This window comes from Thalassophryne amazonica, chromosome 6, assembly GCF_902500255.1.
Source record: "Thalassophryne amazonica chromosome 6, fThaAma1.1, whole genome shotgun sequence".
NCBI lineage: Eukaryota > Metazoa > Chordata > Actinopteri > Batrachoidiformes > Batrachoididae > Thalassophryne > Thalassophryne amazonica.
Window position 1 is genome coordinate 4481499 of NC_047108.1, and position 25569 is coordinate 4507067.

A 25569-nucleotide genomic window follows, 5' to 3' on the forward strand; every position below is an offset into this window, starting at 1 on the left:
AGCAAACCCTTAAAATCTGATCTCAGGAAGCCAGAAATGGGTGTAATGTGGTCAAACTTTCTGCTTTGTGTCAAAAGTCTGGCAGCAGCATATTGAACCAATGGGAGCATCCTGTTGATGGCTGACTTCTTGGGACCAACATTGTGTCATACTCATACAACTCCTCAAACTAGAACAGCACAGAGTTCTGTCAGGACAGTGTCTTTACTTGTCATGACTGCACTGGGACAATCCCTGGAACAATGGAGTAAGTGGCACCTCTGGTGCTGAAAAATGATGCAAAGCCAATATGGAAGTGCCAAAATCTACAGGTCCTTGTTTGGCAGCATTTTCCTTTACTGATGGTTTCATAAAGATCCTCTGTCAGTTAGCTGTTTTAGTTCTCTACTAACTTAAATCTGAGCCATGTGTCCAACATTCATAAACCTGAAAGGAAACATTTTGAGGCAGATCTGACTCACCACCAAATTTCACAAAAATCCTGACAAAATTTGTCAAAGTTCATTCCCCCATTTATCAGATGACTTCTGCAGGTGTGATTGAAGACACACATGTCCAAGTCTACAGTCCATCATGTCTCAACATGAGAACTCATTCAATAGGTCAGAACCACATTTGTGGGACATTCAGCACCAGAAATATATTGTGAGCTACGAGTTGTTACCTCTGCATCAGCCCAGTCTGTTAGTTTGAAGATGAACCTGAAACAACGATTTCCATCCTGACTCCAGCCAGGAGGACACCTCTTACAGAAACCTTAAAAAAAAAAAAAAAAGTTCAAGACATTTTATTCTTGACCAAAGGTTTGAACGATGATAAATGTCCATCTGACACATTTTAATTTTGTAGCTTATTTGTTGACAATACTTTTGGGTGATTCTTAGACTACGGGCACTTATGTCCTTTGATCATATTGTATGAAAAACAGAAAAAAGGGGAAATTTCACACTTTTATACTCAACAAAAATATAAACGCAACACTTTTGGTTTTGCTCCCATTTTGTATGAGATGAACTCAAAGATCTAAAACGTTTTCCACATACACAATATCACCATTTCCCTCAAATATTGTTCACAAACCAGTCTAAATCTGTGATAGTGAGCACTTCTCCTTTGCTGAGATAATCCATCCCACCTCACAGGTGTGCCATACCAAGATGCTGATTAGACACCATGATTAGTGCACAGGTGTGCCTTAGACTGCCCTCATTAAAAGGCCACTCTGAAAGGTGCAGTTTTATCACACAGCACAATGCCACAGATGCCGCAAGATTTGAGGGAGCGTGCAATTGGCATGCTGACAGCAGGAATGTCAACCAGAGCTGTTGCTCGTGTATTGAATGTTCATTTCTCTACCATAAGCTGTCTCCAAAGGCGTTTCAGAGAATTTGGCAGTTCATCCAACCAGCCTCACAACCACAGACCACGTGTAACCACACCAGCCCAGGATCTCCACATCCAGCATGTTCACCTCCAAGATCGTCTGAGACCAGCCACTCGGACAGCTGCTGAAACAATCGGTTTACATAACCAAAGAATTACTGCACAAACTGTCAGAAACTCTCAGGGAAGCTCATCTGCATGCTCGTCATCCTCATCGGGGTCTCGACCTGACTCCAGTTCGTCGTTGCAACTTCGCACAGCCATTGAAGAGGAGTGGACCAACATTCCACAGGCCACAATTGACAACCTGATCAACTCTATGCGAAGGAGATGTGTTGCACTGCATGAGGCAAATGGTGGTCACACCAGATACTGACTGGTATCTCCCCCCCCCCCCCCCCCCCCCCCCCAAATAAAACAAACTGCACCTTTCAGAGTGGCCTTTTATTGTGGGCAGTCTAAGGTACACCTGTGCACTAATCATGGTGTCTAATCAGCATCTTGATATGGCACACCTGTGAGGTGGGATGGATTATGTCAGCAAAGGAGAAGTGCTCACTATCACATATTTAGACTGGTTTGTGAACAATATTTGAGGGAAATGGTGATATTGTGCATGAAGAAAAAGTTTTAAATCTTTGAGTTCATCTCATACAAAATGGGAGCAAAACCAAAAGTGTTGCGTTTATATTTTTGTTGAGTAGTTATCTTTACAATGAAAGTGTTTTAAGAAATTTGTTCTAGTAGTCTATGATGACTTTTTCACCTTTTTTCAGCATCATTATATGCAAATATTGCCATTTTGTGCTTGTCCCACACCCAGACTTTTGATCTTCAATGATAAAAATGAATGGTAAAAAAAACATTTTTTCTAATGTTTTAAAATATCTCTGAATAAAATATCAGTAAAATAATCAAAACATAATTGGGGTATTCAATGTCATACAACTGTTGTGATTTTTTTTAAACAAAATGTAGTTGTCCCACACTATTGCCGTAATATCCACCACAACACTGTAATGTCCCTTTAAACAGTTTGTATGAAAGATTGTTTGGGTAGTTTCTATGGAGATAAACAGTGACATCAGAGCACATGTATATAGCGCCAAATCACAACAAACAGTTGCCCCAAGGCACTTTATATTGTAAGGCAATGGTGTGGTGGAAATTACATTTACAAGGCCAGTAGTGCCCGTAGTTAAAGAATCACCCTTTTATGGAATTGTTGTGCTTCTTTCTTTCACGTTTTCCCTTGTTAGTTTGGGAAAGATAAAAAAAATTCAATAGTGTCATTTAACTGTACAGCAAAAATCACAGGTGCAACCCTTGATGACATCATCCATCAATATAAGGTCAAGACTGTGAAGAAAGTCTAGTCAGTTGTGGCTGACCTTAGCCAGTCCCTCTTCAAGAACTTTAACTTTCTTCCATCTGGCCACACATGCAGTCTTCTGACATGCAGGTCAAATACATTTTAAAATACATTTTTAAAAATAGCTACAAAACACCTTCTAAAAGACTCAGTGTGATATTAAGTGTTCTTTATTTTTCATTAGTTAATCTATTTGTTCGCTGTGTGGTGCATTGTTGATTAATTGCGACTATGTACACTTTTGGAGACAAAGACATCTTTGATTCACTTGAAATAATAATGCAGGATTTACATTTCTACATGATCCGAAGGTGTCCAAATGATCTGGGCACCTTCAGATCATCTGCAACGGAATTACATACTGTATTTCAAACATGAAAATCCAACAGACTTTATCCAGTGTTATTTGAAGTCAAAAATTATCAAAAGACACTGTATGTTGATATATGAAAGTTGTAGAATTAAGCAAAATTATTCTAAATACAATTAGAAAATAATAATTTGGAGAGAGAGAGAGAGAGAGAGAGAGAGAGAGAGCTGGACCAAAAAAATATTATCAATATTCCTGAGAACTAACTTAACTTAATGAACAGTAGGTGCAGCTTTTCTTGTGTCAATCTTTATTTTTGTTCATGTTGAGACACTATTGTTATAAAAGCACAAATTGCTGAAGTCAGATGTTTGGATAAATGTAGAGAGAGAGAGAGAACAGTAACAATCCAATGGAAATATGTGTTTTTATGAAATAATCTGTCACATGGATTAGAATACAGAGTTATTATTACTGTGTATTATATAGTAGAGAAGCTTGAATCTTCGACTGGACTGGGTTACTTGACGTGAGGACGTTTCGCTTCTAATCGCAGAAGCTTCCTCAGCTAAAATTCTTGCTCTGGTAGTCTGACTTCTGTCTTGACTCTTGTACAGAAGAATAACAGAAGCCAGCAAAAGCTGGAGCTTTAAACCTAACCAGACCCCTCCTACCGAGAGGCCGACTGCTATTGGCAGTGACTAACAATTTCTCTAATTAGCACCTATTGTCCTCTAGTTAGTACGTGGATGTAGAATGTCAAGATGAACAAAGCAATAAATCTTCAACTGAATGAAATGAATGAATTACAAATTATGTTAGTTTGCTTAACCTTCCTTGATTTTACTCCCTCCCTGTTTCCTTCACCAGCAACGTTATCTCCCAAGTATTAATGCTCATATATGTTCAAGTATTATTTATAACAAGAAAATAAACACTTTTGTCGAACAAATAAATGCATTCTTTAAAAAGTCCATGAAAAGATGCACCAACCTGCACTTGTTCCCTGTGAACATAAAGAGCACATGATCAGCATTAAAATGTGATATTAAAGGATTATTAACTGAGCACGAGGGCTGTACGGGAAAATATCAGACCAAGGTGTAAGTACGAAAAACACAGATCTGATATTTTCCCGTACAGACTGAGCAAGCAAGGTTAATAATGTATTTATTATATGGCTAATATATACATAAACACACAAACGTATGGTATCGCCTGAATATAAAAGCTGCTGACAGTTCTGGGCTCATAGTCGGACCTGTTTGCTTTCTTCACCTCCGTGAAGAACTTTTTAACAGATGGTCCGGTAGTGAGCTTGTAATCTTTCAATCTGTGTTTTTTGTCTGATGCTGTTTAGATATTTATGGAGTATGTTCATGTCTGACTTGGTTTTTCTAAAAGTGTTCTTAATTTTCTGGTTTGTAATGAATGTGATACGCGATCCGGACCGACTGTCATGGTAAGAGTCTGATATAGGAAAATATCAGACCAGAAATCAGCCAATCAGAGCGCGCCTAGCATTGTAGCCATATAACAAATCTGTGTTAAATCTCAGCACACTCATGCTCTTAATATGGGCAGAGATTTAAAAAAATAATTGATATAAAAACTTACTGCTGCTTCTGTACTTATCCCCAGAAAACACAGCACGAACAGGAGCACAGCAAAAGAAAAAGACTACGCCATCTGTGCAAAGACAAATCAGAGACTGTGGTCACAACATGAAAGTATTAAATTAATCCATGATTTTTCAGTTCTACTCTGTGTTTGAGTCCATAACTGCTGATGTAAATGTCATGTCACTGAGTTCAAATTAATTTTAAAATCTATTTTTCCTCATACCAAACACGCTCGCTTTGATTTGGCCCATCACATTACTCAGCATGACATTTAGAGCTGCAGTCTTTGCGGGCTAGCTGCAGTTCCATATCTGACCACAGTTTTACATTGAGAAATTGTGGGGCGCTGTGGAGTTTCTGTAATTGTCTACTCCTTGTTTGAATAAACACTGCATTCTAGTGGGCTCAGACAAAAACAAACAAACTGATTTTTAAAGAGATTTTGCCTTGACCCCCGTCACTAAAGGCCCCTTCACACATAGCATGACTGAAGCCGACTAGTGCACAAAGGAGGAATTGCATGCCATTCGTGAAAAAGTGGAGCTGCCTCTAACACCTCATACACCTGTTGCTATAACCATTCGCGTACGGGTGATAATTAGACTACGGCACTTATTATGTCCTTTGATCATATTGTATGAAAAACAGAAAAAAGGGGAAATTTCACACTTTTATAGTTATCTTTACAATGAAAGTGTGTTAAGAAATTTGTTCTAGTAGTCTATGATGACTTTTTCACCTTTTTTCAGCATCATTATATGCAAATATCGCCATTTTGTGCTTGTCCCACACCCAGACTTTTGATCTTCAATGATAAAAATGAATGGTAAAGAAATGTTTTTTCTAATGTTTTAAAATATCTCTGAATAAAATATCAGTAAAATAATCAAAACATAATTGGGGTATTCAATGTCATACAAAATGTAGTTGTCCCACACTATTGCCGTAATTTCCACCACAACACTGTAATGTCCCTTTAAACAGTTTGTATGAAAGATTGTTTGGGTAGTTTCTATGGAGATAAACAGTGACATCAGAGCACACGTATATAGCGCCAAATCACAACAAACAGTTGCCCCAAGGCGCTTTATATTGTAAGGCAATGGTGTGGTGGAAATTACATTTACAAGGCCAACAGTGCCCGTAGTTAAAGAATCACCCGTACACCAGCGGCCAAAAGACAGAGAGTGCCCATTCGAGCCCTCTCTCGGCAGGTATCAGCCAAATTCCTGGGGTCACACATACAAACATCCAATACCACTTGCGGAACACTTAGGAACTGTGTTGCCATTCGCGCAGTCAGCACAAAAACAGAGCAGTGACTACTTTTGAGCTGCCCCCCACTGCAACACATGTGGCGTGTGTGTCTTTTGTGCGCACCCCGCAACACGTGGCGTACGGGGGGAGCACACTTACATGAAATGCTGATATGTAGAGATGGGGATGTCTGAGCGCACACAGCATGGCAAGGCGCCTCACAGCTGATCACCAGCCAGAGACTCACTGACAGCTGGAAATGATGGCCCAGCACACATGACATGTCACATTAAAAACACAGACCACAGCCAGGACAGGTATATAAATAAATACAATACACATTTGCATAACAAATTAAAACACACACACACACACACACACACACACACACACACACACACACACACACACACACACACACACACACACACACACACACACACACACACACACACACACAGCAAAGAAAAGAGAGTGACACTTTGTTCTGAGGGCTGAATGAACAGATGGCTGGACATAAGAGCGCATTCATTTCACATGTTTATTTTGCCCCAAATACAACATTTTTTCAAAGTGTGGTGGATCCCAGGAATCGGAAAGTGTTCACGGTAAACAGTGTTGTTGAGGATGGGGGGGTCTCCTGGAGTCAACCTTCATCTCCACAGTCTTGAGTGTGTTCAGCTCCCGGTTGTTCTGAGAGGACAAACTGTTCCACCTCCTGTCTGTATGCAGCCTCATCACCATCTTGGATGAGATAATGGTGGTATCTTCTGCAAACTTCAGGGGTTTAACAGAGAGGTTCCCTGGGGTGTGGTGATGCGTATAGAGCAGAGGTCTCAAACCGGTTCCAGAAAGGACCGAGAGGGTGCAGGCTTTCTGTGCAACCACCCACTCCAGCAGGTGATTTCACTGAGTTAATCAGGTTTGAGACCTCTGGTACAGAGGGAGAAGAACAGTGGGGAGAGCACACACCCCTGAGGGGCACCAGTGCTGATTGTCTGTGTGCTGGATGTGATGCTCCCCAGCCTCACCTGCTGTGTCCTGTCAGTCAGGAAGTCGGAGATCCACTGACAGGTGGGAGCTGGCACACAGAGGTTGAGAGGTTTTTGGTGGAGAATGTCAGGGATGATGGCGTTGAACGCCAAGCTGAAGACCACGAACAGGGGCCTCATGTACAGTAGTGTTCAGAATAATAGTAGTGCTATGTGACAAAAAAGATTTTGAGTATATTTCTTATTGTGACATGGGACACAAGGTACCACTAGATTGAGTAGGTTCTCACAAATCCAACAAGACCAAGCATTCATGATATGCACACTCTTAAGGCTATGAAATTGTAGCAGAATTGAAAAAAAGTAGAAAAGGGGGTGTTTACAATAATACAGTAGTAGTGTGGCATTCAGTCAGTGAGTCTGTCAATTTTGTGGTGTGAACAGGTGTCCTCTATTTAAGGATGAAGCCAGCACGTGTTGAACATGCTTTTCTCTTTGAAAGCCTGAGGAAAATGGGACGTTCAAGACATTGTTCAGAAGAACAGTGTAGTTTGATTAAAAAGTTGATTGGAGAGGGGAAAACTTATACGCAGGTGCAAAAAAATTATAGGCTGTTCATCTACAATGATCTACAATGCTTTAAAATGGACAAAAAAAACAGACGCATGGAAGAAAATGGAAAACAACCATCAAAATGGATAGAAGAATAACCAGAATGGCAAAGGCTCACCCATTGATCAGCTCCAGGATGATCAAAGACAGTCTGGAGTTACCTGTAAGTGCTGTGACAGTTAGAAGACGTCTGTGTGAAGCTAATTTATTTGCAAGAATCCCCCGCAAAGTCCTTCTGTTAAATAAAAGACGTGCAGAAGAGGTTACAATTTGCCAAAGAACACATCAACTGGCCTAAAGAGAAATGGAGGAATATTTTGTGGACTGATGAGAGTAAAATTGTTCTTTTTGAGTCCAAGGGCCGCAGACAGTTTGTGAGACAACCCCCAAACTCTGAATTCAAGCCAGAGTTCACAGTGAAGACAGTGAAGCATGGTGGTGCAAGCATCATGATATGGGCATGTTTCTCCTACTATGGTGTTGGGCCTATATATCGCATACCAGGTATCATGGATCAGTTTGGATATGTCAAAATACTTGAAGAGGTCATGTTGCCTTATGCTGAAGAGGACATGCCCTTCAAATGGGTATTTCAACAAGACAATGACCCCAAGCACACTAGTAATTGAGCAAAATCTTGGTTCCAAACCAACAAAATTAATGCCTCGCAGATGTGAAGAAATCATGAAAAACTGTGGTTATACAACTAAATACTAGTTTAGTGATTCATGGGATTGCTAAAAAAGCAGTTTGAACATAATTGTTTTGAGTTTGTAGCATCAACAGCAGATGTTACTGTTATTGTGAACATCCCCTTTTCTACTTTTTTTTTTTTTTTTTTTACTAATAGCCCAATTTCATAGCCTTAAGAGTGTGCATATCATGAATGCTTGGTCTTGTTGGATTTGTGACAATCTACTGAATCTACTGGTACCTTGTTTCCCATGTAACAATAAGAAATATACTCAAAACCTGGATTAATCTTTTTAGTCACATAGCACTACTATTATTCTGAACACTACTGTACGTACCTGCAGAGTCCAGGTGCTGCAGGATGTAATGCAGACCCATGTTGACTGCATCCTCAACTGCCCTGTTTGCCCAGTAGGCAAACTGCAGGGGGTCCAGCAGGGGTCCTGTGATGTCCTTCAGGTAGCTCAACACAGCCGTTCAAAAGACGTCATGAGTACAGATGTCAGAGCAGTGGGCCTCTAGTTATTTAGTCCTTTTCTGGAGGGTTTCTTTGGGACTGGAATAATATTGAAGCATTTGAAGCAGGCGGAAACCTCACACAGCTCCAAAGATCTGTTGAAGATCTGGGTGAAGATGGGGGGCCAGCTGATCAGCACATGCTCTTAGACATGAGGGGGAGACACCATCAGGTCCTGCAGCCTTTTTGATCTTTTTGGGGAGTTCTCCACACGTTGGGGGGATGGTCAGTATAATTTGGAAGCATTAACCAACAAGAAAAACAGAAGAAACACTAAGTTGATCGCCGGCCACTAGCCCTAAGCTTCACTAAAAGACCCAGACTTTAGATGAAGTTGAGGCCACGATCCGCGAAACCAGGGAGAGCTGACATTTGCCGTTTGCTATGCTGATGTATTTTGAGTCAAGGATAGGACTAATATTTAGGAGTTGATAGGATTACTAATTTTTGAGAGATTGTGATTTTAGCTAAAGAGTAAACAATAGACATTGTGCTGCAATGCACCATTGGAGGTCAGAGTTTTGGAGTTTTAAATGTTATTGTGGTTCATGCTAGTTTAACAGTGTTGTTAGTGTTATTGATTTATTGTGTTTTTGTTGTTCAGTTGGTTTAATCAGTTTGGTTAAGTGTTATGTTTTTGTTACCATGAGTGACTTAAGTGTCATGCTCCCAATACCATAAGTGAAAAGTGTAGTGCTTTTAATGTCTTCTGCCACCGTCTCTGTTTGTCAAATTAAAAGCACCTGCGTACAGCAGAATGCAGAAAAGACCAAAAAACATTGCGTGCATGCATGCGTGCAGTGGCAGTTCTACACTGAATTACTTCCTGGGCGACCCCCCCCCCAAAAAAACATTTTGCACTAACAGTCATATTTTATTACTATTACCCAAGGCCATCAAATATGGACATCGGGGATGGTGAAGGCTTTTCGTCTGTTCTCTGTCTGTCCGTCCATCTGCTCAGCATAAGTCCAGTCCTATTACTGCCAGGGTCTTCAAATTGACACAAAACATTATTGGGACACAGACTTTGGACAAGTTCAAAGATGGCTAACCTGGATCTGTTCTAAAGGTGCCCTGACACTTGCACATCGTTGATCTGCACACTTGTAAGCACGTCATCGTGACAGTCACACTCACTGTGTTCCCAGCTGGACGCTGTGCTTTGTTCCACTGGCTGCTGCGTATATAAAATAATTATTTTGTGGGAAATTAATCATTTTCTGTCTGAGTTAGCTGTTGAAAACTTCTCTTATCGTTTCTGGAATCACAGAGGAGCACTCCAACTGCTGCTTTTCTCACACGTGCTCAACAAGGTGGAGAAAGCATTTGGAGCCGTCTAAAATAGTAATTATTTGTAATGTTTACATTGTAATAGCTTGGTAAAACAGTGGCATGTTCATTCCACCTTCATAAGCAGCTGTAAAAGTATGTTTATGATAGATTTAACATCTTGTTATAGTCGTTCAGACAAGCTGCCGTGTGATGCGGTGCGCCGACGCAACCACTCACACTGTTCACTTCTTTACTCGACTTGATGAGCCGCATGTAGTGTCGGCGAGTAGATTGCACAGCATTCACTACCACTTCACGTTTGTTCCATGACATTTATGCGTGAAAGATTTTTTGAACATTTCAAAATTCTCTTTGCACAATTGCATGCGCCGGTGCCCCTTTCACGTTCACTCTGCACCCATTAACGACAAGTTTACTCTCTCGCACGACACAATGCGTGCCAGTACATGCATCAAAATCATGCAAGTGTCATGCAAGGGGGCCTTAAGAGGTATTTTAAGAGGTTAAAAAGTCACATTTTGCTCCTATTTTTTAAGGTATGAGCTCACGGACATTAGACAATATAATTCTCAAGGTCGGTCATCTGGCCATTTAACCTTGAGGGATGCATTTTGTTCGTGAATACAATCGTGGAACTTAATACAAATACATGTTAATTTGGTCACTTTTAAAAGGGGTCAGACTCTTCAATAAAGTCAGTTTAATGTACAACCCCAATTCCAATGAAGTTGGGACGTTGTGTGAATGTAAATAAAAACGGAATACAATGATTTTCAAATCCTCTTCAACCTATATTCAATTGAATACACCACAAAGACAAGATATTTAATGTTCAAACTGATATACTTTATTGTTTTTGTGCAAATATTTGCTCATTTTAAAATGGATGCCTGCAACTTGTTTCAAAAAAGTTGGGATGTGGTGATGGTCTAGGCTACAGACCAGAGGATCCTCGGTTCAAATCTCAGCCTGACCAGAAAATCACTAAGGGCCCTTGGGCAAGGTCCTTAATCCCCTATTTGCTCCTGGTGTGTAGTGGGCGCCTTGTATGGCAGCAGCCTGACATCGAGGTGAATGTGAGGCATTGATGTGTAAAATGCTTTGAGCATCTGATGCAGATGGAAAAGTTCTATATAAATGCAGTCCATTTTTAACTTCATAATGAAATGAAAAGGATCAGACTAGTATCTGGTGTTGTGGCAGACATAGTGTGTTTGACAAACTGATGGTATTATTTTCTATCTGGACTGGGACTAACACAGTCATTCAAGTAAATAGTCTGATCCTCTTCTCTATTTGTTTTGACAAATAGTGGTTGTAACAAATGTGGAAGAGTTTGAATAAAAGTAACAGCACAGAAATAGCACAGAAACTGCAGATTTATCCTGAAACTCTCTTAAAAACATTGATCATGCCCATATAGATTTCTATTTATGTCTGGTTGTAAGACGCTAACCAAGATGGTGGTGCTCTGGCAACAGCCAGTGAATGAGCAGATCGCCCCAGTCCTCCATCTAGTGAGTAAATAGAAAACGAAGGTTGTGCACTATTGTTTGTTTGTTTTGTTGAGAAATTTTAGTTCATTGATTAATCAATATTGCCAGTGCTTGTTTCTTTGGTGTTTGTTGTTGGTATATATATATATATAAAATATATTTATTTATTTATTTATATATTCACTTCAGACGTTACATTAATTTAAATAACTTGTTCGAAATTAGTTTGGTTAAAATTTTAACCATAAGTTAAAACTGTATGCCTCTGGATGACTTGGGTGATATTGCTGGCTAGTTAGTAAGGTGTCAAGAGAAATTATTATTATTTATTTATTTATTTGGCTTTCATTTTGGTTCTCTTCTGTGACTAGTTCTATTCTGATTGCAGAGGACACAGTCGTTTCTCCTGAAACCAGCTCTCCTCTGTAGAGGACAGAACTGTACGTCTACTACAAAACATTTAACAGGTAGGCTCTGAAATCTTTGATATCAGACTTTAAAAAAACTGTTAAAGCTTCATTCACTAAGCTTGCAATAATATGTTAGCAGTCTAAAAATTATTGGACCAAAATTTTTTCGGAAGATAATTGGTCCGATGATGGTTTTCAAAGTTATCTAAAAAGTAAATCCGATAATGAAAATATTAGCTTCGATAATTAGCGGTTAGTGGATTAGTGGAACTGTGCTCACCACTGGCCAGAGTCAGTGGAGAGTGAGCAAATTTGTCGCTATTTTGTGCTGCTTACGGTTGCAATAACTGGGGCAGTAAATAAACCAGATTGCGCGGGATTGCCTACCATAAATAAGATTGAACAATAATTTTGGTTATTTTACCATATTATGTCATCGTAACAAACAGTACTTACATGTAGTGTTATTACAGCAGGAACTGGTACTCTCTCTCATTAACTGTGTTTCCATCCCACTATTATCACAAGTCTTAAGCAAATTTTTGTTAATGCATCAAAAGGAAGAGTGCATTTGTGCACATTTCTATCCACTTATACGCTTTGGTTTCACAATTCCTAATTTGGAATTGAGAACCATCATTTCATGCTTCAATCATTTGTGGCGTCTGTATTCACAAAGTGAGGCTGCGCCACATCGCAAAATTAACTCCAGTGGAGTTACAAGAAGCTGTGCAAAACTGTTCTTTTTCAAGGGTTTTAGCTCTCCAGCCACATTCAAAAGCCTAACAAGATAGTTTAAGACCCTGCAATGACCTGGAACTTTCTTTTCCTGGCCTTGAAAAAAATGGTCATCTTTGTAACAAAACCTGGTGGGCAAAGCAGAGGAAATGAATCGGTAACGCTTTGAAATGACGGAGGCACAGTGAACGCAGCAGGAGCAGCTCGTCATGGCTGCTGCGCTCTGATCGCTTCCTCCGTCTTTCATTATGAAATAATGCTGAATTTATGTGGAAATGATTGTTGTACAAAAGCTTCAGATATCTGCCGCAGAGACAGATGAAGACTGGAGTGCAGTTTGAAACAGAAACAAGGTGATAATCCGTGAACCGCAGTCGACGCACAGAAATGACGCATGCACAGTGAAAGCACTGCGGGCCGATTTTTAGGGGGGAACGTTCAGTTGGTCAGCTTTTAAAGGATAAATCTGGATGTGCCTTGCTAATTAGGCTCCAAAATTATGATTTGCTATAATTTACTTACTGTGCAGGCTGAAAAATGCCACTATTGAAAATCCCGGTTAAAAACAATAATCTGAATGTTGATTAAACATCTATACAAATGCATGGCAAAAAAAAACCTTTTTGAGTGTCTTACTGGCAAAAACTTGCTTGGTGGGTATAAATATTTGCATCAATCTGCCCACCCTTAGTTTATGGATTCAGTTGAAGGTTTTGAAGGCATATAACCTGCTGATCTGATCATACCTTCTTCACCATCAAAGCAGTTGAGATCGTAGGTGGAGACCTGAAGAGTCAAATGGATGATGTCTGGTCACAGAAACGAAGCGCTGGCAACTGTACAGATGAAAGAATGAATGTGTCCTGTCTGGTATTTATCTGCTCTGAGAAAAGGGCCTAACCATTCCCGGGGGGTCATTTTTACATATAAAAAACATCTATGCCCACCGTTGATAAGACATTCAAAAACGGTTCAAAATGTGTTATCAAAATGACCATTCAAGGGCGTCATCTTTCTGTTCAAAAGATGTTTAAAAACATCTACAGCCACCAAAAACAGTCCAAATGTGAACCTTTATTGAATGTCAATAAACGTCAGTGGATGTTTATAAAGTTTCTCTTTTAAACTTGTTAGCGTATTTTTACCATAGTGTTTGTTTAAGCCTATTTATTTAACAATAAATAATAATCTTTTAATGAATGTTGAAAGCATGAACAAATTTAACTGAATATTAAATCTTTACATAAAATTACAGAGAAAAATCTAATAATAAATATATTATTATTACCTCCACAAATGAAGTTGAGGAAGTTATGTTAGGACCCTGCTTTGTCCGTTTGTCTGTTTGTGAACAGCCTGGAGTTTCATATATCTTGATGAAATTTTTACTGGGGATTCATATCCTGATAGGCAATAAGTATTAAATTTTCAACGTCATAAGTCAGAGGGCAAAGTTGGGAAAAATCATGGAAAATTGGAAAAACCCCAATCTTTAACACTGAATTTTCAAAAGTTTGTGACTGTCAAAAAACATCAAATCTCTTTCATATTTGATGGCATTACGCAGGATGTATCCTTTGTTGACAGACAAAGTTTGATCTGGATCTGATCCAGATTACACATTTTGTGGCCATTTAAATTTAGCATTGAAAACCCCATTTGATGTATATTTTACATTATATCTTAATCAAATGTGCCCCAATCACACTCATATTTGAAAGTGACAACATTTGATCTGGATCTGATCCAGATCTGATCTGGATTGTGGATTTTTTTGGACATTTGAATTTAATATTGAAAAGCCAATTTGATGTATACTTTGCATTATATCTCAGTCACAAGTGCCTCAGTCACTCTCATTTCCTTCCCACTGTAGCCAAGTGCTTGCTCACAGGGGGTCGTTTTGACCGTTGGGGTTTTACATAATTATTGTATGGCCTTGCCTTACAATATAAAGCGCCTTGGGGCAACTGTTTGTTGTGATTTGGCGCTATATAAAAAAAAAAATTGATTGATTGATTGATTTGTGACAATGAGGTGCAAACTGACACTCAATTGCGGATCTCAATTGTTTTTAACAGAAAAAGCCCTTTTGATCTATATTTTCTATTATATTTTAGCTTATTGAAAACTCACTTCAAACAGGACATTGACCTTGAAAATTTTTTCCAAGGTAAAATTTGTGGAATTGGAAACTAGTATTGGTGGAGGTTTGCACTCTATCAGCGCACCACTCTCATTATTAGGATTATAACTCTTGCAAAAAAATTAAATAATGCAACCTGTTTTGTCAAATCCACGCAGCAAGTTGTTCAGAAAATTAATTTTTCTTCAAAACTTGCTTCATCTGTGAAATACACAAGTCAAAGTTTGGAATCAAATGAGCACAGAAGGCCAAAATAATTGTTAACTGGTGTGAATGCAACACGTCAACATAAAAACTTATTTGAATTTCTAATGTGTATCTGTACACATACACACATTGTCACATTTAAATTTGAAAATAAAGACTTCCATCACTGTATACCATTACTGTAATTTATAGTGCAGGTTATAAAATTATTGCCATGGCAACCAGAGATAGATTACTCAAAATATAATGTTGAGATATGGGCTTTGAATATATATTATAGTCTTAGAGTCTCAGCTGTGCTCCCTTGCTTCTTCTTTTTTAGTTTTATTGATTTTGACAAAAGCTATTTTTATTCACTATTTACTATTTATATTGCAATTTAATATAACAATGCAGTATTTTTATTTTTGAAATATTATGCAAAACATTGGACACTTTGTTTTCATTCAGGACTACAGGCAAAATTTCTTGTTTTCTTTGCACTAAGGTGTTTTTAGTGACAAAATCATTGAATAATAGACTTCCTCTTGGTGGACGCCATAACACGTGATGAGATGCTGATTTTAGACACAGAAAGTGTTTCCTCGCCCAACAGAATGTATACTTTTGGAGGGCACTGTATCCTAACCTTATGATGCAAAATGAGTGTGGTGGTATTATTAGTTTTGTGTTGTGTGGGCCGCTGAAGAGGAGGTACTGCTGGCCCACCACCACCAGAGGGCACCCTGCCTGGAGTGCGGGCTCCAGGCACCAGAGGGCGCTGCCACCTCACAGGAGCAGCCAGGGTGACAGCTGTCACCTACGACAGCTGTTACCAATCATCTGATCCGCAGTGGTATATCTGCAAGACGTCATCTCCACTTCTTTGCCGAGATATCGCTCTACCAAGGAGGTAACGTATCCAGCCAATCAGATTGTCTTTTGACCATAAATACTTTTTTGCCTTCACGCAGAGAGAGAGTAGAACAGCAGGAGACTGTATTGGACCCCTTTTGGATAAGTACTCACATTCCTGCACTAACAGTGTTTTCCTGACGAGAGGTGGAGGTGGTTTTTCCACCATACGTGTTGCTGGGTGCAGGCGCACCCACATCTGACTGTTTCTGTTCCTCGCCAGCAGTACCAGATCTGACAAGCGGAGGCAGTGGCCACCTGGGAGTTCGGGACTTGGCGGCTCCAGTATTCCCGGGGTTCGGTGGCGGAGGAAATCGTGTGGTTCCAGTTCTGCTTTGGACAGACGTCTCCTATCTTCGAGCCTGCCCACATGACACCTTTGTGATTCGACTTCATTGTCTATTATTGTAATCGGTTGTGTTTGTTGTGCTTATTTCACAACAGTAAAAGTGCTATTTGACTTCCTCCATTGTCCGTTCATTTCACGTGGGACACACCCATATTGCCACACGACCCCCGGTTACAATCCTTTATGAGGATTTAACCCTTCAGGCCCCAGCACTGGTGGACACGGGCTCTGAAGGGAATTTGCTAGACAGCAAATGGGCCAGGGAGGCAGGGCTCCCTCTGGTGGCACTTACTTCACCTGTGCAAGTACGGGCACTAGATGGCTCCCTACTCCCTTTAATCACACATAAGACACCTCCAGTAACTCTGGTGGTGTCAGGGAACCACCGGGAGGAGATCGAGTTTTTTGTGACTCCTGCCACCTCCCGCGTGATTCTCGGGTTCCCCTGGATGTTAAAACACAATCCCCGGATCGATTGGCCGTCCGGGGTAGTGGTTCAGTGGAGCGAGACCTGCCATCGGGTATGTTTAGGTTCCTCGGTTCCTCCCGGTTCCCAGGCTAAGGAGGAGGTCAGAGTCCCGCCCAATCTCGGGACAGTGCCGGTGGAGTACCATGACCTTGTGGACGTGTTCAGCAAGGATCTGGCGCTCACCCTTCCCCCGCACCGCCCGTACGATTGTGCCATTGATTTGGTTCCAGGCGTTGAGTTTCCGTCCAGCAGGCTGTACAACCTCTCACGACCTGAGCGCGAATCAATGGAGACCTACATCCGGGACTCTTTAGCTGCCGGGTTGATCCGGAATTCCACTTCCCCGATGGGTGCAGGTTTCTTTTTTGTGGGGAAAAAGGATGGCGGACTACGTCCATGCATTGATTACAGGGGGCTGAACGAAATCACGGTTCGTAACCGATACCCATTGCCCTTGTTGGATTCAGTGTTCACGCCCCTGCATGGAGCCCAAATGTTCACTAAGCTAGATCTTAGAAATGCGTATCACCTGGTTCGGATCCGGAAGGGAGACGAGTGGAAGACGGCATTTAACACCCCCTTAGGTCACTTTGAGTACCTGGTCATGCCGTTCGGTCTTACAAACGCCCCCACGACGTTCCAAGCATTGGTTAATGATGTCTTGCGGGATTTCCTGCACCGATTCGTCTTCGTATATCTGGACGATATACTCATCTTTTCTCCGGATCCTGAGACCCATGTCCGGCATGTACGTCAGGTCCTGCAGCGGTTGTTGGAGAACCGGCTGTTTGTGAAGGGCGAGAAGTGCGAGTTCCACCGCACTTCTTTGTCCTTCCTGGGGTTTATCATCTCCCCTAACTCCGTCCCTCCTGATCCGGCCAAGGTCGCAGCGGTGAGAGACTGGCCCCAACCCACCAGCCGTAGGAAGCTGCAACAGTTCCTCGGCTTTGCTAATTTCTACAGGAGGTTCATTAAGGGCTACAGTCAGGTAGTTAGCCCCCTGACAGCCCTGACCTCACCAAAAGTCCCCTTCACCTGGTCGGATCGTTGCGATGCCGCGTTCAAGGAGTTGAAACGGCGCTTCTCGTCTGCACCCGTTCTGGTGCAGCCCGATCCTAGTCGCCAGTTAGTGGTTGAAGTGGACGCCTCAGACTCAGGGATAGGAGCTGTGCTTTCCCAGAGCGGGAAGACCGATAAGGTCCTTCATCCGTGTGCCTATTTTTCCCGCAGGTTGACCCCGGCCGAATGGAACTATGACGTCGGCAATCGAGAACTCCTTGCGGTGAAAGAGGCTCTTGAAGAGTGGAGACATCTGTTGGAGGGAACGTCCGTGCCATTCACGGTTTTCACTGACCACCGGAACTTGGAGTATATCAGGACCGCCAAGCGGCTGAACCCCAGGCAAGCCCGCTGGTCACTGTTCTTCGGCCGTTTTGACTTCCGGATCACCTACCGTCCCGGGACCAAAAACCAGAGATCAGATGCCTTGTCCCGGGTACATGAAGATGAAGTCAAAGCGGAGTTGTCGGATCCACCGGAACCCATCATCCCGGAGTCCACTATCGTGGCCACCCTCACCTGGGACGTAGAGAGAACCGTCCGGGAGGCCCTGGCACGAAGCCCGGACCCCAGAACTGGGCTGAAGAACAGACTCTACGTCCCACCAGAGGCTAGGGCTGCAGTCCTGGACTTCTGTCACGGCTCCAAGCTCTCCTGTCATCCAGGGGTGCGAAGAACCGTGGCAGTTGTCCGGCAGCGCTTCTGGTGGGCGTCCCTAGAGGCCGACGTCCGGGATTATATCCAGGCCTGCACCACCTGCGCCAGGGGCAAGGCTGATCATCGCAGGGCTTTGGGACTGCTCCAGCCGCTGCCCGTGCCTCATCGCCCCTGGTCCCACATCGGCCTGGATTTTGTCACGGGCCTCCCGCCGTCCCAGGGCAACGCCACCATCCTCACGATAGTGGACCGATTCTCCAAGGCGGCGCACTTCGTGGCCCTCCCAAAGCTCCCGACTGCCCAGGAGACAGCGGACCTCCTGGTCCACCACGTCGTCCGGCTGCATGGGATTCCAACAGACATTGTCTCCAATCGCGGTCCCCAGTTCTCCTCGCAAGTCTGGAGGAGCTTCTGCTGGGAACTGGGGGCCACGGTGAGTCTCTCATCCGGGTATCATGCCCAGACCAACGGGCAAGCAGAATGGGCCAATCAGGAGGTGGAACAGGCCCTGCGTTGCGTGACGGCCGCGCACCCGGCGGCCTGGAGTACCCATTTGGCCTGGATCGAGTATGCCCATAACAGCCAGGTATCGTCAGCCACCGGCCTCTCCCCTTTTGAGGTGTGTCTGGGGTACCAGCCTCCTTTGTTTCCGGTGGTTGAGGGAGAGGTCGGTGTGCCCTCGGTCCAGGCCCACCTGCGGAAGTGCCGTCGGGTGTGGCGTGCCGCCCGTTCTGCTTTGCTGAGGGCCCGGATGAGGACGAAAGCCCATGCAGACCGTCGGCGGACCCCGGCCCCTACGTATCGGCCAGGGCAGGAAGTGTGGTTGTCAACAAAGGACATTCCCCTCCAAGTGGTCTCACCTAAACTGCAGGATCGGTACATCGGTCCATTTAAAATCCTCAAGGTCATCAGTCCAGCCGCGGTGAGGCTTCAGCTTCCGGCCTCACTGCGGATCCATCCCGTTTTCCATGTGTCCCGGATTAAGCCACATCACACCTCACCCCTCTGTACTCCGGGTCCGGCACCACCTCCTGCCCGGATCATCGATGGCGAGCCGGCTTGGACTGTGCGCCGGCTCTTGGATGTCCGTAGGATGGGCTGGGGCTTCCAGTATTTGGTGGACTGGGAGGGGTACGGCCCCGAAGAACGCTCCTGGGTGAAGAGGAGCTTCATCCTGGACCCGGCCCTCCTGGCTGATTTCTACCGCCGCCACCCGGACAAGCCTGGTTGGACGCCAGGAGGTGCCCGTTGAGGGGGGGGGTCCTGTTGTGTGGGCCGCTGAAGAGGAGGTACTGCTGGCCCACCACCACCAGAGGGCACCCTGCCTGGAGTGCGGGCTCCAGGCACCAGAGGGCGCTGCCACCTCACAGGAGCAGCCGGGGTGACAGCTGTCACCTACGACAGCTGTTACCAATCATCTGATCCGCAGTGGTATATCTGCAAGACGTCATCTCCACTTCTTTGCCGAGATATCGCTCTACCAAGGAGGTAACGTATCCAGCCAATCAGATTGTCTTTTGACCATAAATACTTTTTTGCCTTCACGCAGAGAGAGAGTAGAACAGCAGGAGACTGTATTGGACCCCTTTTGGATAAGTACTCACATTCCTGCACTAACAGTGTTTTCCTGACGAGAGGTGGAGGTGGTTTTTCCACCATACGTGTTGCTGGGTGCAGGCGCACCCACATCTGACTGTTTCTGTTCCTCGCCAGCAGTACCAGATCCGACAAGCGGAGGCAGTGGCCACCTGGGAGTTCGGGACTTGGCGGCTCCAGTATTCCCGGGGTTCGGTGGCGGAGGAAATCGTGTGGTTCCGGTTCTGCTTTGGACAGACGTCTCCTATCTTCGAGCCTGCCCACATGACACCTTTGTGATTCGACTTCATTGTCTATTATTGTAATCGGTTGTGTTTGTTGTGCTTATTTCACAACAGTAAAAGTGCTATTTGACTTCCTCCATTGTCCGTTCATTTGCGCCCCCTGTTGTGGGTCCGTGTTCCTACACTTTCCCAACATTTTGTTTAAGAATGCTTAATTTTCACTGTTGCTACACTTTGTGTCAAATCATAGTCATATTGTATATCATATCGATAGAGATATAATATTTGGCTTGAATACTGAGATATGATAATTTGGCCATATTATGCTGCCCGACTGAAAAGTTTGAATATGAATTTTCTTCGTCATTAAAAAATTCTTAAAGTGGCAGGGGGTTAAGAGGACCATAGTTGGGGGGTCTGGGGAGCAAAACCCCCCAGAAGCTAAAGGTCTTTATCCATAATAATGCTCCCCAGAAGCATTTACTGAAAATAAAGTTTGAAGAACCTAAATGAGATGGTGAGGACTTTCCAGGCATGTCAGATGCAAATATAAATAATGATTAAAATGGTAGGGGGTTAAGAGGGCTGTAGTTAGGGGGAGTGGGGGTGAAGTTCCCAGAAGCTGAAGGTTTTTAGCCATGCTAGTGCTCCCCAGAAGCATTTACTGGAAAAAAGTCTGGAGGACCTAAATGACATGGTGAGATGCTGAAGAGCTTCACTCGTTCATGTCCGCGACATATACATATTATGAGCAAAGTGTTGTAAAGCTCGCTCATGGTACACTGTGTCCCAAACAGGAAGTGCCAAATTTGTGTGAAACAGGAAATGTCAAATGTTGAACACTTCCTGGATCGACACTTCCTGGATTAACAATAGACAAGATCTTGTGGAATCTTGCGGAAATTCAGTGGCAAGTTCTCACTGAAACAAGAAGTGGCAAATTTTGAGCCCGCAGTGAAACAGGAAATGTCAAATGTTGAAAACGTCTTGGATTGACAGTAGAGGGAATCTCATGGGATCTTGCAGGAATTCAGTGGCAAGTTGAGACTGGAACAGGAAGTGCCAAATTTTGAGTCCACAGTGGAACAGGAAATGTCAAATGTGTTTACCTTTAGAAAGTTCATTTTTTAAATAATTCTCCCCTAGTTTTGATCTGTTTTTTTTTTAATTAACCTGTTCTTCAGTATGTTGTTTGTGCTGGTGTACAAGGTCTGTTAGAAAAGTATCCAACCTTTTTGTTTATTTCAAAAACCTGATGGATTTGAATCACATGTGCTTGCATGAGCCAACCTTGAACCTTCGTGCGCATGCGTGAGTTTTTTCACGCCTGTCGATTGCATCATTTGCTTGTAAGCAGCCTTTGTGTGAGGATGGGTGGAGTCTCTCGTCGTTTTTTCTTTGCAAGGAAAATGGCAGAATGACTGGAGCAGCGCGACTGCATCAAATTTTGCCAGAAATTGGGCGACAGCCAGGTGGAAACCATTCGGATTATTCAGACGGCTTTCGGTGACGATCCTCTGGGCATCACACAGATTAAGGAGCGGTACAACCGGTTTAAAGACAGCCGCACAATGGTGGAAAGCGAGCCGCGCGCCAGGCGGCCATCAACATGTGAAAATGACCAGATAATTTCCAAAGTGAACGCTGTGGTAATATGGGACCATCGTGTGACTATCCGAGAAATTGTGGAAGAGGTGGACATCAGCACTTTTTTGGCACATTCCACTGTGACAGAAGATTTGGCCATGAAAAGAGTTGCAGCGAAATTCATGCCAATGGCTTTGGCACGAAGCTGACGGTGGAGCAAAAGCGCCACCATGTTGAAGTCTCACAGGACATGTTGTAACATGCTCAGCTCTTCCACAATTCTGAAGATTCAGATGGCTTTCGGTGGCTTTTCAGTCGTGTGACTATCCGAGAAATTGTGGAACAGGTGGGCATGTCACAACATGTCCTGTGAGCTTTCAACACGGTGGCGCTTTGGCTCTGACGTCAGCTTCGTGCCAAAGCCATCGGCATGAATTTCGCTGCAACTCTTTTCATGGCCAAATCTTCTGTCACAGCGGAATGTGTCGAAAAAGTGCTGATGTCCACCTCTTCCACAATTTCTCGGATAATCACACAACGGTCCCACATCACCACAGCGTTCACTTTGGAAATGATCTGGTTGTTTCAGCATGTTGATGGCCAACATGGAGTGTGGCTCGCTCTCCACCGTTGTGCAGCCATCTTTAAACCAGTTGTACCGCTCCTTAATCTGTGTGATGCCCAGAGGATCGTCACCGAAAGCCGTCTGAATAATCCGAATGGTTTCCACCTGGCTGTCGCCCAGTTTCTGGCAAAATTTGATGCAGTCGCGCTGCTTCAGTCATTCTGCCATTTTCCTCACAAAGAAAAAACGACAAGCGACTCCACCCATCCTCACACAAAGGCTGCTTACAAGCAAATTATGCAATCGACAGGCGTGAAAAAAATTCACGCATGCGCACGAAGGTTCAAGGTTGGCTCATACAAGCACACGTGATTCAAATCCATCAGGTTTTTGAGAAAATAAAAAGGTCAGATACTTTTCTAACAGACCTCGTATGTAATCATCTGTAAGGTTTCTAACAGACCTCGTATGTAATCATCTGTAAGGTTTCTGTGCAACTTTTTGTTTGTCTCATTAAATTAAAAAAAATGTCAAATGTTGAATGCTTCCTGGATTGACAATAGACGAGATCTCGTGGGATCTTGCAGGAATTCAGTGGCAAGTTGAGAATTTTGACTTGAAAGTGAAACAGGAAATGTCAAATGTTGAACATTTCCTGGCATGGGTGGAGCAAGAGGGGAGGCCAGGGCGGCTATGAACTCCCTTAAAATCTGATTGAACACCCCAAGTGCCACCCCGGATGATTGACATGTCACGGCACTGCAAGTCTGGTTGTAATTGGTCACACATATTGACTGCTAGGTCCCTCCTGTACACTAGTTGGCGCTATGTATCTCAAAAAGTTCTAATCCACCTTCGTAGAAGAAAAAAATCTTTGAGCCAGATTTAAATCTGAACACGTCATCTGAACAGTGGACTCATAATGACACCAAAGTTATATTGGTGAGTAAACGGCCATATATTATGCCAGAAATGAGGTCCAGATTGTTAAAAGCAACTTTCCTTTAATTCGGGTTGACCCGGCACAACAGTAGAGGGCAAATGGCCCCACAATGTCTAACTGGCCCATAAGTGTGCTGTGACCATATGTCATGCAAGTGTGCCCCCTCCCCCTACCCACAGCATGTGGCATGCGAGTATGTCGCTCCCCCACCCCCCACCATGAACCAACATTGTCAGGTGCTGCTGAGGTGGCTGTAGTGCCATCATAGTGCAGCGCGCATCTGGACAGCTGTAATGTGGAGCTGGAATAGCTGACCTCTGTGTACTCACAACTCAACTCAAGGACATATGTCGTGTCATCAACATGAACCACAATCCACATGCACATGTGTGGGTGGCCTCTCATGCTCTCTTTATATGCTGATAATTATGTGCAGACAAGTACACATGGGGACCGGCCAGCCACGTCTGAGCATGCACGGTATGGCAACTTTCAAATGATCGCCAGCCAGCAACTTATTGGCAACTGGACATGATGGCTCAGTACACATGATGTGTTAAATTAAATTAAAATTGGGGGCGCCATGGCTTACTGATGCCGGACGGCCTTCACCGTACTGGGGAAGGTGCCGCATAGATAGAGCTCTACAGGGAGGGCAACATTAAGACTTTACAGCAGGCCACAGAGCAGGTGATTAGAGACCCTGCAAGGCTTATGACAAATGTGGGTGTGGAATCAATTAGCTTAGCGGGGAAATTAGTGCAGAAAATCCACTATGGTGATATTGCAGTTTATGTGACAGGAAGGGAAATTAATCCAGTTGAGACTGTTGTTTATTTATTTGGATCCCCAAATAAATAAGCTATTCTTCGTGGGCTCCACACAAGTCAACAAACAATATACAGAAATCAAAAATGCATTCAAAAACATATAAAATGAGAAATAATAAAAAAAAGGAAAAAAACATAAAATCAAAACAATCAAGTTCCAATTAAATCAATCATCACATCTCGTCAATTCACATACAAAAAAACCCCCATCTATAAATTATCAAAAGCCATACCCAGATTTCTTGTTATGTCCACAAATGTCGTTTTAGAAGTACCTTAAAAGAACATTAATTTGAAATGAGTTTGATGCATTACGTTAATGAATTCCATTCATTCATACCCCTAAATATGACAGTGTTTTTATGGCATTAGTCCTGGCTACAGGTTGTGTAAAGTTTCCCACCACAGCATGTCTGGTTATGTATGCATGATTTTCTGAACTGAAAGAGAAATTCCTAAACAAAATACACAGTAACTTAGTGACAATAATCTTTCTGGTAAAAATGATCAGTGAATATAAAAGTCTATCTTTAAATAACATCCAGTTTAAATTTTTATGCATTGTAATGATGTTAGTCCTATAACTGCAGTTGAGTGCTATACGAGCAGCCTTAATTTGAATAATCTGTAATTTATTTATCATTTCCCCAGAGGCATTTGACCAAACTGTTGGGCAATAATCCAGCTATACTAATAATAATGTTACGGGTTACAACCCTGGAACACTGGAACTGGACCCCAGAATGCAGATGCCAAAAACAAGGATGAGTTCGGTGCAGATCAAGGTGTTTATTTACAGAAGACAAGTGAAAACTGTCCCAAAAAAATCCAAAATACTTCTCTGACTAATAGAGGTGAAGTGAAAAAACACAGCAGAATCAAAAACTCAAAAAGCTTTCCAAAAGACAGAGACTAAAAAAACGTGATAACAAAGAACAACTGTCAAAACGTGACAGCGAGGAAGGCACTTTTATAAAACAGACCTTCAGTGAAGCTGGAACCAGTAGAATAGCAAAAGATCAGATGTGTGGCAAGGAGCTGCTTCTGTGGCAAGACGTGTGGCAAAAAACAATCGACCAGCACCAGCCCTGATCCAAGTGACGCTTAAATAACAAACAGAATTAATGACAACTATGACCAACACGTGCGGACGGAAACACAGGAGGCACGTGAGAAAAAACAAATCAATCAGTATTAAAAGATAACAAAATATTCTGACTGGGTGGAGAAAAGGAAACCCCAGTCCCCGTATGCAGCAGAACGAGTAAAAAAAATACGTCACAGACACACATTCTTACATACGCACAACAGAACACTGAATCACCCACGTACACCTTCATCCCTA

The 25569-nt window shown here is 43.0% G+C and overlaps 1 long non-coding RNA gene across 1 annotated transcript; it reads right to left on the reverse strand.

Annotated features, from left to right (window-relative positions):
- Positions 1-339: 339 nt before the first annotated feature.
- On the reverse strand, positions 340-13598 carry LOC117511561. The gene is made up of 4 exons (XR_004560963.1): positions 13445-13598; positions 4683-4754; positions 4059-4071; positions 340-756 (listed from the first exon to the last, which is right to left on the reverse strand). It is a non-coding gene; the product is annotated as an uncharacterized LOC117511561 (long non-coding RNA).
- Positions 13599-25569: the final 11971 nt, after the last annotated feature.